Source organism: Tachyglossus aculeatus, chromosome X3 (genome assembly GCF_015852505.1).
Source record: "Tachyglossus aculeatus isolate mTacAcu1 chromosome X3, mTacAcu1.pri, whole genome shotgun sequence".
NCBI classification, from domain to species: Eukaryota; Metazoa; Chordata; class Mammalia; order Monotremata; family Tachyglossidae; genus Tachyglossus; species Tachyglossus aculeatus.
Window position 1 is genome coordinate 25,190,512 of NC_052099.1, and position 12,755 is coordinate 25,203,266.

The 12,755-nt window shown below is 42.8% G+C and overlaps 1 protein-coding gene and 1 non-coding gene across 2 annotated transcripts in view; one reads left to right on the forward strand and one right to left on the reverse strand.

The window, feature by feature from the left end:
* The window catches only part of SEMA5A (semaphorin 5A), a 365,291-nt gene that overhangs the window by 27,128 nt on the left and 325,408 nt on the right, over positions 1–12,755 (forward strand). The window lies entirely within an intron of this gene.
* LOC119949010 lies at positions 12,616–12,753 on the reverse strand. Its single transcript, XR_005457108.1, has one exon. It is a non-coding gene; the product is annotated as a small nucleolar RNA SNORA7 (small nucleolar RNA).

Here is a 12,755-nt window from a genome sequence, read left to right on the forward strand (position 1 = left end):
GGTGAGAAGCTGCCCTGTACTTCAGAACAATAAGAAAGTTGGAGTTCTGACCAAAGTCCGCCTTAAATGTCACATGCTGGAACACCATGAACTGGCTGTTATGTCAGCTCATTAAATCTGTTACTGTTGGAATTAAGCTTGAGGCAGGGCGGCAGGGAAACATTTAATTTTTATATGTTTATTCTTTGAAGCTAAATGAGCTGAGAGAATAAGGACTCTTTTTTAAGGTCATACTTCTCACAAGGTTCTGCCTATACTAGTCAATTTTATTTCCACAAGTACTCTTGTTAATGTGACCGTAAAATATCCCATTCACTAATAGTAAGCTAGGTAAAGCACACACTAGTGTGATAGAATTATTCATTGTAATCCCCATTGTTAATGAATGTCCAAAATGAACTGTGATGGCATAAGTTTCAGGATCCAAGTGATTATTATTCAAATGTTGTGCTTAAAGTGGAACATCCCCATTCTAGAGCAATAGAATGGGCCTGGGCCCTTGAATACAAACTGGCCCTGTTTCTGCTGTTATATATTACCCATGGGCTACATTAGACCCTCACCCTTTGATACCATTGCTGCTGCTTCTCTTCTTCTTCCTTCCTCCTTCCTTCTTCCTCTCTTCTCCTCCTCCTCCTCCTTCCCCCCTCCTCCTCCTCCTCCTCCTCTCCTTCTCCTCTTCTCCTTCTCCTCCTCCTCCTGCTCCTCTTCCTCTCCTCCTCCTCCTCTTCCTCTTCCTCCTCTTCTCCTTCTCCTCCTCCCTTTCTCCCTCTCCTCCTCCTTCTCCTCCTCTTTCCCTCCTCCTCTTTCTCCTCTTCTTCTTCTTGTTCTCCTTCTTCTCCTCCTCCTTCTTCTTTTCTCCTCCTCCTCCTTCTTCTCCTCCTCCTATTTTTAAGCACTTACTATATGCCATGCACTGTACTCCGTCCAGGGGTAAGTGCCATGTAATCCAATCAGGCCTAGTTCCTGTGCCACATAGGGCTTATAGTCTAAGTAGGGGGGAGAACAGGTATTGAATCCCCATTTTAGAGATGAAGAAACAGAGTCACCAAGAAGTTGTTACTTGCCTGTGGTCATACAACAGGCAAGAGGTAGAGCCTGGATTAAAACCCAGGTCTGCTCAATCTCAGACCTGTGCTCCTTCCAGTAGGTCATGCTTTTTGCTTCCTAATTTTGCATCTCTTCTCAGAGTAGGAATTTTGCTATTTATGGACCCTCTCTTTCATAGGTTAATACTGGGCCCAGAGAAGCAGCGTAGCCTAGTGGAAAGAGCATGGCTTGGGAGTTAGAGGACCTGGGTTCTAATCCTAACCCCAGCACCTGCCTGCTATGTGACCTTGGGCAAGTCACTTAACTTCTCTGTGCCTTAGTTCACCTATAAAAGGGGGAGTACCTCTCTCAGTGGTACACCTGGGGGGTTTTCAGTACTCTACCAGTCTAGACTGCGGGAGGTAGAGTCAAGCAGAGGCCTGTCCATTCCATTCCTAGCTTGGACAGTGGCTAGCAAGTGGAAGGCAATCTGCTACTGGTCAAAACTCACCTGTGCTGGGCAGCAGAGGCACGGGAGAGAGTCGAGGGCACAGATTCAAGTTTACTGCGCGGAAGGAGGCAATGGTAAACTACTTCCATCCTTTTTCCAAGAAAACTCTACGGATACGCTACCAAAACGACTGCAGATGGAGGTGGGGCATTCTGAGAGAGATGTGTCCATGGCGTCGTTATGGGTCGGAGACGACTCTACAGCATAAGAAGAGACAAAATGGGGAGTAAGGCTGTGAGCTCCATGTGGGACATGGACTGAGTTCAACATGATTGTCTTGTATACACCCCAGTGCTTAGTGCCTGGTACATAATAAGCGCTTAACAAGTGTCATTAAAAATTAGTGAAAGAGCACAGAATGTGATCTGGGGAATTGGAAGAGATGAGACACTCAAGGGTGAGGTGAAAAGGGACAAATCCATACTGCGTGAAAACTGGTAGATGGGAGATTATCTCTATGGACATTTTCTACCTGGAACTATTTTATGTTTTTTTTTCCTTTCAATGAATGATGGAAACATCTTGAAATTCAATATTAAAATACAAGGTTCCTGCCAAAGTAGAATGATGGGCCACATGCTCAAGTCAGCTCTTCCTTAGGTATCAATGAGCCAATCAGGACGGTGCAGTAACTCTTTCAGTTTCAATAATTCACTAAATGGCATTGCAGTTGTCTGAGAGTGTGCTTTCCTAACTTGCACCCAGGGAATAGCTGACTCAACCAGAAAGTCTGATCCTTTTTAGTTTTGATAATATAAATGTATAGGCCTAGATTTAAATGAACTAAGATATAAATAACATAATTATTACAGCAAATATTTTAAAAGCCCTACAGCAAATCAGACAATTAGTGTTGACTGCGTAAAAGGCTCAAATGGTTCTATTATGCAGTTTCAGCTATTCTTGGAAAATGTTTCAGTGGCATTTCCAATAGCTAAGTTTAATGAGTGAAACAGAGTTGCAGGTTTCTTCCTAATGTAAAAATTGCTAACAATTTCTGAGGTTTTATTCTGGTCACTATAGTTACCGTGTGTGTTTTGGGAATGAGAAACCTTGACCTTATACCATGGTGATGTGAAACACTACTTCTTCCTACCATCTGCATTCTGCAGCACTGTTCTCCAAATCTTAAATGCAATAATCTTTTAAGCGTTAGTTTGCCTTTCACAGATGAAGGTGTGCAAATTTAAGCTTCTGTGGTTTCAGAATGCCAGTGTAGAGTGAGAAGCAGCGTGGCTCAGTGGAAAGAGCAAGGGCTCTGGAGTCAGAGGTCATAGGTTCAAATTCTGACTCCACCGCATGTCTGCTGTGTGACCTTGGGCAAGTCACTTAACTTCTCTGAGTTTAGGTTACCTTATCTGTAAAATGGGGATTAAGACTGTGAGCCCCATGTGGGACAATCTGATCACCTTGTATCCTCCCCAGTGCTTAGAACAGTGCATTGCACATAGTAAGCGCTTAACAAATGCCATCATTATCATTATTATTATTCTAATCTGTAAAATGGGGATTAAGGCTGTGAGCCCCACGTGGGACAACTTGATCACCTTGTATCCCCCCCAGCGCTTAGAACAGTGCTCTGTACATAGTAAGCGCTTAAGAAATGCCATCATTATTCAGCGCTTAGAACAGTGCTTTGCACATAGTAAGCACTTAATAAATGCTATCATTAATAGGATACTGGGTTCCTTTGTGGTGGTGTTTTTTTTCTAAACCACATAAGAATCTTAGAATGTGCTAAGCACCCAACTTGTAATCATATTAGCAACAGATTAATAGTATTCAGATGACAAAATTCTTACAAAAAGGGGACCCTATTTTTTGCAGATTCATTTATCATTGTCTTCATTGAAGTCAGCAGTTTGGAAAAGTGATCAAAGATAATTGAATATCTTGTTTTTATTCCCATATCTCCTACGTATCCTCCATGTGCACTGCCGCCCTCTCCCCGCCTCCCCACAAACCTGGGTGCCTATGTAGAATTGAAAACGTCTGGGAATTGAAGAAAAGTCACTTCTCCTCCTCTCTCACCTAGCCCGGACCTAGTTAGATATAGCTCTCTCAAAACAAAACTTAATCACTTTTTTATCATATAAAACTTTAAATGAAATTTTTCCTTCTTTCACCTGGCACCTCAATATGCTTGCAGTTGATATAGGCTTACTGATTTCTTTGAAGCTGATTCTCCTAAGCTCTAGGTGGTGAACAATGTTTTGCTTTTACATTTTTTTCTTTTGGACTTGGAATTTTTTTGATATCAAAAAATAAAAAAAACCTCAGAAGAAACCCACTTTGTGGCTATTATCATCTATGTTCTAATTTCAGGAGTTCATCTAAGTAGTCAGAAAGTAAATAGCTTTCTCAAAGTGGTGATGAAAGATTTTCTTTGTTAGCATAGTTACTTCTCCCCTATTTTGTTAAACAAGTTGAAAGAAAGTAACAGGGACTTTGTGGAAACTGAAAGACATTTTCCCAGGTGACCAATAGCCTTTTTTTGTGTGATTCAGCTACTATATACATTTCAGAATAGGCAGGCTCTATTTCTCCCAGCCCAGCGCTACCATTTTTAAGTGAGTGATGTCAACAGCACCATCGTTCTCCAAGGCTGTCTGGAATCCTTTGGTTACATGGCTTGCCCTTATTGAAGCTTCCTGGTCACCCAAGTATAATGCTGGTTCTAAATTTGTCTTAGTTGTTTCTTCAAACTATTCATCCTATTCCTCTGAGTATTATGCATTTGAACTCCAGACCTTGAGGCTGTGTATGGGGCTGCCCCGAGGAGAAGGCTAGATGACATACTTTGAAATAGCGGACCTCTATTTTACGCACAAGCACCGCTGAAAGAACCAGCAAAGAGCCTAAAATACCCTGGGGGGAATGGGGCTGAAAAAAATGACCAATTGTTCCTGAGGTGATCTTTGAAACATCCGTCTGGTCTGTCGACTTCAGCCAATCAATCAGTGGTATTCAGTCAGAATATACAGAAAAATTCCTCTCTGTTCCCTTCTGTTTTGGCTTTACATGCACTGTCAAAATCATCCATCTCATCTAATTAGTTGTCCTAGAATTAAATTGATAATCTTTGTTTTCTTCAGCCCAGTGCTGCTGGCATGTCCTTTCAGTCCGTTGGCCCCCTAATCTCTCTCTTTCCTGAAGGACAGTGGTTTATATTATGCAAGTGAATACCAGGACTGAGCGAATCCCTGGCATTGAAACCTGCGAGCAGTTTGCTTTTCCACATCAGTAACTCTGTCATTTTGTTCAGGGAAGTTGGGATACCGACACCTTGGAGAGATTGAGATGGGATCTGTGATGATTTAGAATGAGATAGCTGTATGCTAGAGATCACTGGTTAACGCAGAATGTTGTACTTGTATGTGGGTCTGCATAAGTGTGCCTGAGAGAGTAGGAGCAAATGAGTTTGGTGCTTTAGTTTCTGATTTCTTGAAGGAGGAAAAGTTGACCTTTTTCCCCTTTCCCCAAACTTCCGCAAGTTAAAATAGGGGCACACGGTTTCTAACCAGAAGGGATACATCACTTAGCAAGAGAGAGTAAACAGTTTGGGGCAGGCTACAATCCTGGATCATTATCTAGTGTGACACTTAAATAATTGCACAGGCTACAGGAGCTTGGATTGTGTCTATCTACTCTTGTACTGTCCCAAGCACTTAGTACAGTGTTTTGCACACTAAAGTTTCAGTAGAAACCATTGATTTGACATCTGGATTTCTGCGTTGCCTTTGGGGTCTTGAGTTAGGGTCATGAAATGAGTTCCATGTTCTAAGCTGCCAAGAAAATAATTTCTAGGAAACTATTTTGGGGATTTTGTTATGGAGCAGTTAATCCTCAGGAGAGAATAATAAACAGAGTGAGCTGAGCAAAGTTGGGGTTTTGGCCACCAAGATCACTGTGATTTTATTGGGCTGTTACTCCACTTTGGGTTGGAAAAGGGGAAGAGAGGGAATTTCTATCATGCTGTCCAGGAGCTGAATGTTCTTCTGTTGATATTAAGTGGTGTTAGCGTTGTAGAAGCAGTGTGGTCTAGTGTTCAGAGTTCAGGCCTGGGTTCTAATCCGAGCTCCGCCACTTGACTGCCACCTTGGGCAGTCGCTTAACTTCTCAGTGCCTTAGTTCCCTCATCTGTAAAATGGGGATTGAGCCTAGGTGCCCCATGTGGTACAGAGGCTGTGTCCAGCCAGATTATCTTGTATCTACCCCAGTGCTTAGTACAGTGCCTGGCATATAGTAAGCACATAACAAATACCATAATAATTGTTATTATTACCCAAGTTAGCTTTAGATGTAGACTCTAGACTATAAGCTCATTGCAGGCAGGAAATGTGCCTACCAACTCAGCACTCAGTACGGTTCCCTGCACCCAGTAAAGTGCTCAGTAAATATGACTGCTTGATTAATGGAGAGAGCAGGTTTGCATTTTCTGATCTTTGCCCATGAGTCTTTGCCAGTCAGTCAGTTAATGAACGTTCACCCTATCTTTACTTTAAACTGTTTTCTTCTTCAACATTATGATGCCCATCCAAGAGAACACTTTTGGGCCAGAAAAACCTCACCTTTAAAATAGAAATCCCAACAGTTGCATTCAAACACTTGGGCAGCTGTTAAACTTCCTTCTCTTTTTCCCATCTCTTGACGCTGAAATGCTAGAAAACTGGACAAAGGCTCGACAGGAAAATACTGGCAAAAAAGCAAAAAACAAATCTGTGTTCTCCTTTTGCTGCTTCTCACTGTCTTGCCAATCCCGCTTTTCCTCGTCCCTTAATTGTCATGCTAAAATGTTAAAAAGCAGTTCATTCCTATAACTCTTATACACGTTTTCTCTTTTCCTTCTTAATCTTTCTTAGTCTTCACTTTTTTCCAGTAGTAATTACTGATCTGCCAGAGTTTAATGTTAATCACTCTGAAATTTGTGAGCTACCTGGGACAGTTGTTAATTCACTGAATAAGAAGTGCCCTCTTCGGAGTTTTTAAAGTTATTTTGAGCAGGAATAAATTCACATGTATTCAATATTTGTTGATTGTGCAAAGTAGTCAATCAATAGCATTTGAGTGCTTGCTGTGTGCAGAGTACTCTTGGAAAGAGTCCTCCAGTGGAAAGAGGATTTGGGTTCTAATCCTGCCACGGCCACTAGCCTGCTGTATGACCTTGGGCAAGTCACTTAATTTCACTGTGCTTTCATCCTCATAATGGGGATTCAGTACCTTTTATCCCTCTTACTTAGACTGTGGGCAGGGACTGTATCTGACTTGATTAGCTTGTAGCTACCCCAGCATTTAGTACAGTGCTTGGCACATAGTAAGTGCTTAACAATTACCACAATTATTGCTGTTATTATAGAAATAATAAAAACCTTCAAGGATTTTATTATCTACCAGGGGAAGACTTATATTAAAATACATCAAAGATAGGAGGAAGATATCTACAATAGTTAGTTCTTTTGTGCAATGGGGCATGTAAATTATGTGCCTCAGTGCTATAAGAAATTAGGTGTTGTTAAATGATTAGATGACCCTGAGTCAGCTGTTGAGGTGACAGTGGAGACAGTGGTACAGTGGAGAAATTGAAATCAATCAAGGAATGCTTCCTGGAGGAGGTGTGATTTCAGGAGGGCTTTGAATATGGGGAAAGCTATGGACTGTCACTTATGAAGGGGAAGTGTGTTCCAGCCAAAGGAAGTGATACAAGCAGAGAGGTTAGGAGTGGGAGAGACAAGAAGGCATGGTGAGCTGATTAGCTGAAAGGAATTAAGAGTGTGAGCTGAAGTGTAGTGGGAGGAGAGAATGGTTAATTAGAAGTAAGAGAGCTGATTGAGTGCTGTAATGCCAGTGATCCAGGATTTCTGTTTGATGTGGAGAGGAATGGACGGTTTCTGTGCTTTGCAAGTCTTTCATGATTCTGAATGGGTTAATATTTGGGATGTGCTTCCCTTACCCCATATGCTGTGCTAATTGGTTTCTTTGCTCAGCATCGTCTTTGTTAATAGAAATTATAATAAAAAAGAAAATCTAGTTCCTGCAAACCTATTAATTAGAAATAAAAGATTATTCACTCCGGCAGAAACTGGAAGCAAGCCAGAGTAATGAACACAAATGCCTTGCCAACTGAGCTGATAATTTCATTTTGAACCAAAAATAACCTATGGTTCAAGACCAGATCATTTTTTGATTGTTATAGCCCACGAATATAATGTGTTCAGTCAGTGGGGAAATAGTTCATTTGATGTCTATGACCTATGTTCAATTAATAAAGTTTTTTTTTTAACATGCACTGAATATTACAATAGGGTGGATTTCCAGATTGGTTTAGCTGATGTTATTATAATGTGACCTTTAAGAGGGCATAGTCCCCGGATAGTCTGAGCTGAGAAATGTATCTTTAAAGTTCACACCACTCCTGATGGCAGTTGCCTAAGGAGGAGGAAACTTTTTATATAAGTTCTCAACATTCACAGAAGAGCTAAGGATTTGTTTTCAGGTGCCTTCTCTCTGTGCCAACATCCAGAAAAAAGCCTCCCAAGCAGTGACCTTCTTTGAGTCGAACTAGAATGGTCTTCAGTATTTATTTTTTACTTGTGGCTGCATAAGAGTATAACAGTTTTCTTTCTTGGGTCTGAGCGAATGTGTTCCCTCTATCCAGGTTCCTGGCTCAAGGACAGTGGTGCTCTTGGAAAGTTAGTGCTGGTATTTGGAGAGGATATCTGCAGTACCAGGGGAATTTAAAGAGAAAAGAATGAAAATTCAGGATTTGAAATGTGGGGCTCAAAAGTTGTCTCTCTAGAATTCAGGTTGTTTGGAAAAGAAGTGGAGGTGACTGGGCTCTGTGTAAGAACACTTTTGTTGTACCATCTGCTTTATGTGAGAGGCAGCTGATAACACTGAACAGTGAGGAATAGAAGTGGAAATTTGTGCAGATGCCATCAGACTAAAGTACGCTCACATTCGTGCCCATCAACTGCACTTTTCTGGATGACTAGCCTACTAGCTGTGCCATTTACAGTTTTAAGACTGGGAAAGTGTCCCATCATTTAAAAAAAGAGAGGAAAAAAATAATTGATCTGGAACATGTAGAAAATTTTAATTAACCATGGTAAGAAAAACAAAAACTTTGCCCTCTGCTTGAAATGTTTAACTTTGCCTTCTCTTTTTGTGGAAAAAGAATAATTCATAAAAGCATCCCAAACTGTGACCAACTAGTCATTCACCAGCACGTTTCTAAATTCACCCTAATGAGAAAGTTTTGTCTTTGTAGTCATGTGGCTTTCTTGGTTTCTCACTGGGAGAATATTCTTTCGAAAGCCAAAAAGATCCCATTGACAGAATTCTAATACCCAAACTGAAACATCAAGCTCACTTTTCACTAAATGCTACATATTTCCGTTTTGGATTTCAATCAGCTCAGCATGGAACAAGACTGATCAGCTTTGCTGCTTGGATTTAGGTTTAGTTTATTTTTAGTTATGTTTAATGAAGGCTTTTCTTGCCCTGGCACGGAACTGTTGTTTCATTTACAACACTCCAGGGAAAATCTTTAATTGCTGGAAAGCTTTGACTGAAATTCAGAGAAAAAATGGAAAGGAAACATATTTGTTCAGGTTAAGTTTTAGAAAATTAAAGTTATTCTAATAGAAAAACACAATTTGGAACAAAACCTAGTTGATGCTTTTCCTTAAAAACAATCGAGCTTTTTAGAAGCTAGAAACGGCTCTAAGCACTACTGTAATTTGTGCCTTAAAAGGGCAGGAGGAGGCCTTAACAGAGATCCAGCTGATCCATACAAGGCACTTGTTGAACTGTCTCTGGAATACTGTGCTCGGTCCAGTGTTGCAAAGAAAGAACGTTGATTCCTAGTCATTCTGTGGAAAAAAATTTATTAATTCTGCTTGTGTAAATAATGTCAAACAGTCATTTTGAGCAGTTAGAAATCAGTTGTTTCTCAGTCATGCCGGCAGTTTTAGAATGATACCAGAGCGTCAAATTCCATGCTGGCAAGATGGTCTAGAAGTTTGTTTTTTATTACTGGAAGCTGGGAGAAAGAGCTCTTTTTTAGCCTCTTCCTCCACTTCTGAGGCAGGTCAACAAAATCCAGCAGGACAAAGGAGCCTCAACTGGCCACAGCTGGGACTTTAATGAACTGTCCTGGCCACCTGGAATCCCACAATCCATTTGATTGCAGTGGCAATGGTGGCATTTCCAAGTGCCCAGTGTCAGTACTGTGCTAAGCACTGGGGCATAGGTGAGGCAAGCAGATTGGACACGGCCCCGTCCGACATGGGTGGCACAAGGAGGGAGAGCAATGATCCTAATAATTATGGTATTATTCACCCCGCACCCTCCGCTTCTCCGCCGCTAATCTCCTCACCGTACCTCGTTCTCGTCTGTCGTGCCATTGACCCCCGGCCCACGTCATCTCCCGGGCCTGGAATGCCCTCCCTCTGCCCATCCACCAAGCTAGCTCTCTTCCTCCCTTCAAGGCCCTATTGAGAGCTCACCTCCTCCAGGAGGCCTTCCTGGACTGAGCCCCTTCCTTCCTGTCCCCCTCGTCCCCCTCTCCATCCCCCCCTTCTTACCTCCTTCCCTTCCCCACAGCACCTGTATATATGTATATATGTTTGTACATATTTATTACTCTATTTTACGTGTACATATCTATTCTATTTATTTTATTTTGTTAGTATGTTTGGTTTTGTTCTCTGTCTCCCCCTTTTAGACTGTGAGCCCACTGTTGGGTAGGGACTGTCTCTATATGTTGCCAATTTGTACTTCCCAAGCACTTAGTACAGTGCTCTGCACATAGTAAGCGCTCAATAAATACGATTGATGATGATGATGATGATGATGATGATGATGGTATTTGTTAAGTGCTTAGAACAGTGCTTGGTAGATACAGGGCAATCAGGTTGGACACAGTCCCTGTCCCACATGGGGCTCACAGTCTTTACCCCTGTTTTACGGATAAGGTAACTGAAGCACAGCACAGTGGAGTGACTTGCCTAAAGTCACACAGCAGACAAGGGGCAGAGCCAGGATTAGAACCCATGTCCTCTGACTCCCAAGCCCATGCTGTTGCTACTAGGCCGTGCTGCTTCCCCATTTTACAGCTGAAGAAACTGAGGCACAGAGAGGTTGTGACATGAGCAGGGTTACAAAGGAGATGTGATAGAAATGGCTCTAGAACCCAGGTCTTCTGACTCATACTGCTGAGCTCTTTCCACTAGGCCATGCTGCCTTCAACAAATGGGTGTCATGAGAAGGGCCAGGGAGGTGGTTCAGAAAGTTCTTCCCAATGCTGTGATGTCAGAGTTGGACATTTTGGCATCCTGGGACATCGTGGCCCCTTTAGCCAGCTGCTGTTTAGCTTTCCTCTCTCATCCCAAACCAGGGGACACATAAGCCATATCCCTGATATGTAGGCTTGGGAGGTATTGGATAAGGGAGTTTCATTTGGGAGCAACCAAGTGAACCCCTTTCAACTACCACCAAGCAGCAGACCTGGCTGAGGTCCTCTTTAGCCTACAGTTTTGGAACAGTGCTTGGCACATAGTAAGCGCTTGACAAATACTATCATTGTTATTATCATCACAGTTCCAGAAGAACATTTTAGGGACAAGACTTGCTGTTGGGGCAGTGACCAAAGCCCACACAAACCATTTTGAAAGCGTAAATTTTGGGATTGTCCTGACCAAATTTGTACTTCCCAAGCACTTAGTACAGTGCTCTGCACATAGTAAGCGCTCAGTAAATACGATTGATGATGATGATGATGACCAGCCCAGGGTGTACTCACATCCAGCAAGGTAGTGGCCAGAAAGTGTGGCGTATTGGTGGGAGGCAGTGGGAAATGGGATCCATTTTTAAATAGAGCTGTAGAGCACATTTTAAATATTTTACTGTCACTTTTAGCAGTCGCTCCTTAGTGGGAATCAGAATTCATTGTTTCCATTATTGCTCATAACCTGAGGGGAATCACAAAAATCTAGCATACACCTGTTCTTCACTGCCTTCTAGTCCAGCAGCAACTGAGTTGGGCTCTCTTGGTCCTTCAACAGAGGATGCCAGAGTAGACCAGGGCTGCCCTCTCTTAAGGGCTGATGTGTCAGTTCAGGCAGGGAGGGGGAACAGGGTATAGAGATGAGAAATTAATCAGAGAAGGTCTCCTGGAGGAGATGAGATTTCAGAAGGACTGGAGATGGGGAGAGTAGTGGTCTGTTGGATGTGAAGAGGGAGAGCGTTCCAGGTAAACGGGAGGGTGTGAGCAAGCGGTCGGCAGTGAGAGAGACGCAAATGAGAAGGTTGGCAAGAGAGAAACGTAGCAGGTGAGCTGAGGTGTAGTGGGAGAGGAATGAGGGGTGAGTGCCGATGATCGCCTTAAAGCCAATGATCGGGAGTTTTTGCTTTATACGGAGAGGAATGGGCAACTAGTGGGGGTTTATGAAGCATGATAAACAATGAACTGGGCAGCCGAGCTTAGTACAGACTGGGGAGGGGAGAGGGGGCTGTACTGGAGTGAGGGGAAGCAAACAGCAAAGGAGGTGTGGTTTGAATCTCCCATGGATCAGCCTCCACTCTGAGACCTCTTTGTTCCCAGGTCACCCTTATGAGCCCTTAGGAGTCCACTCTCCTTGTGTTTGGGCCCACAGCCAAGATGATAACTCCAATGAGAAGATGCAGTAGTAGTAGTGATAATAACAATAATAATAATGACATTTAAATGCTTACTGGATGCCTAGCACTGTACTAAGCCTTGGGTATGCAAAATAATCAGGTTGGAGCTGTCTCTGACATGGTGCTCACAGTCTGTGGGGGAGGGAAAACAAGTACCGAGCTCCATTTTGTCTTGTCTTATGCTGTCGAGTTGTCTCCGACCCATAGTGATGCCATGGACACATGTCTCTCAGAAGGCCCCACCTCTGTCTGCAATCATTCTGGGAGTGTATTCACAGAGTCTTCTTGCTAAAAATACAAAAGTGGTTTACCATTGCCTCCTTCCACACGGTAACCTTGAGTCTCTGCCCTTGACTCTTTCCCGTGCCATTGCTGCCCAGCACAGGTGAGTTTTGACCAGTAGCAGATTGCCTTCCACTCGCTAGCCACTGCCCAAGCTAGGAATGGAATGGATATGTCTCTGCTTGACTCTCCCTCCTGTAGTTGAGACTAATAGAGTACTGGAAAATCTCCAGGTGCGACCCTGAAAGGGGGA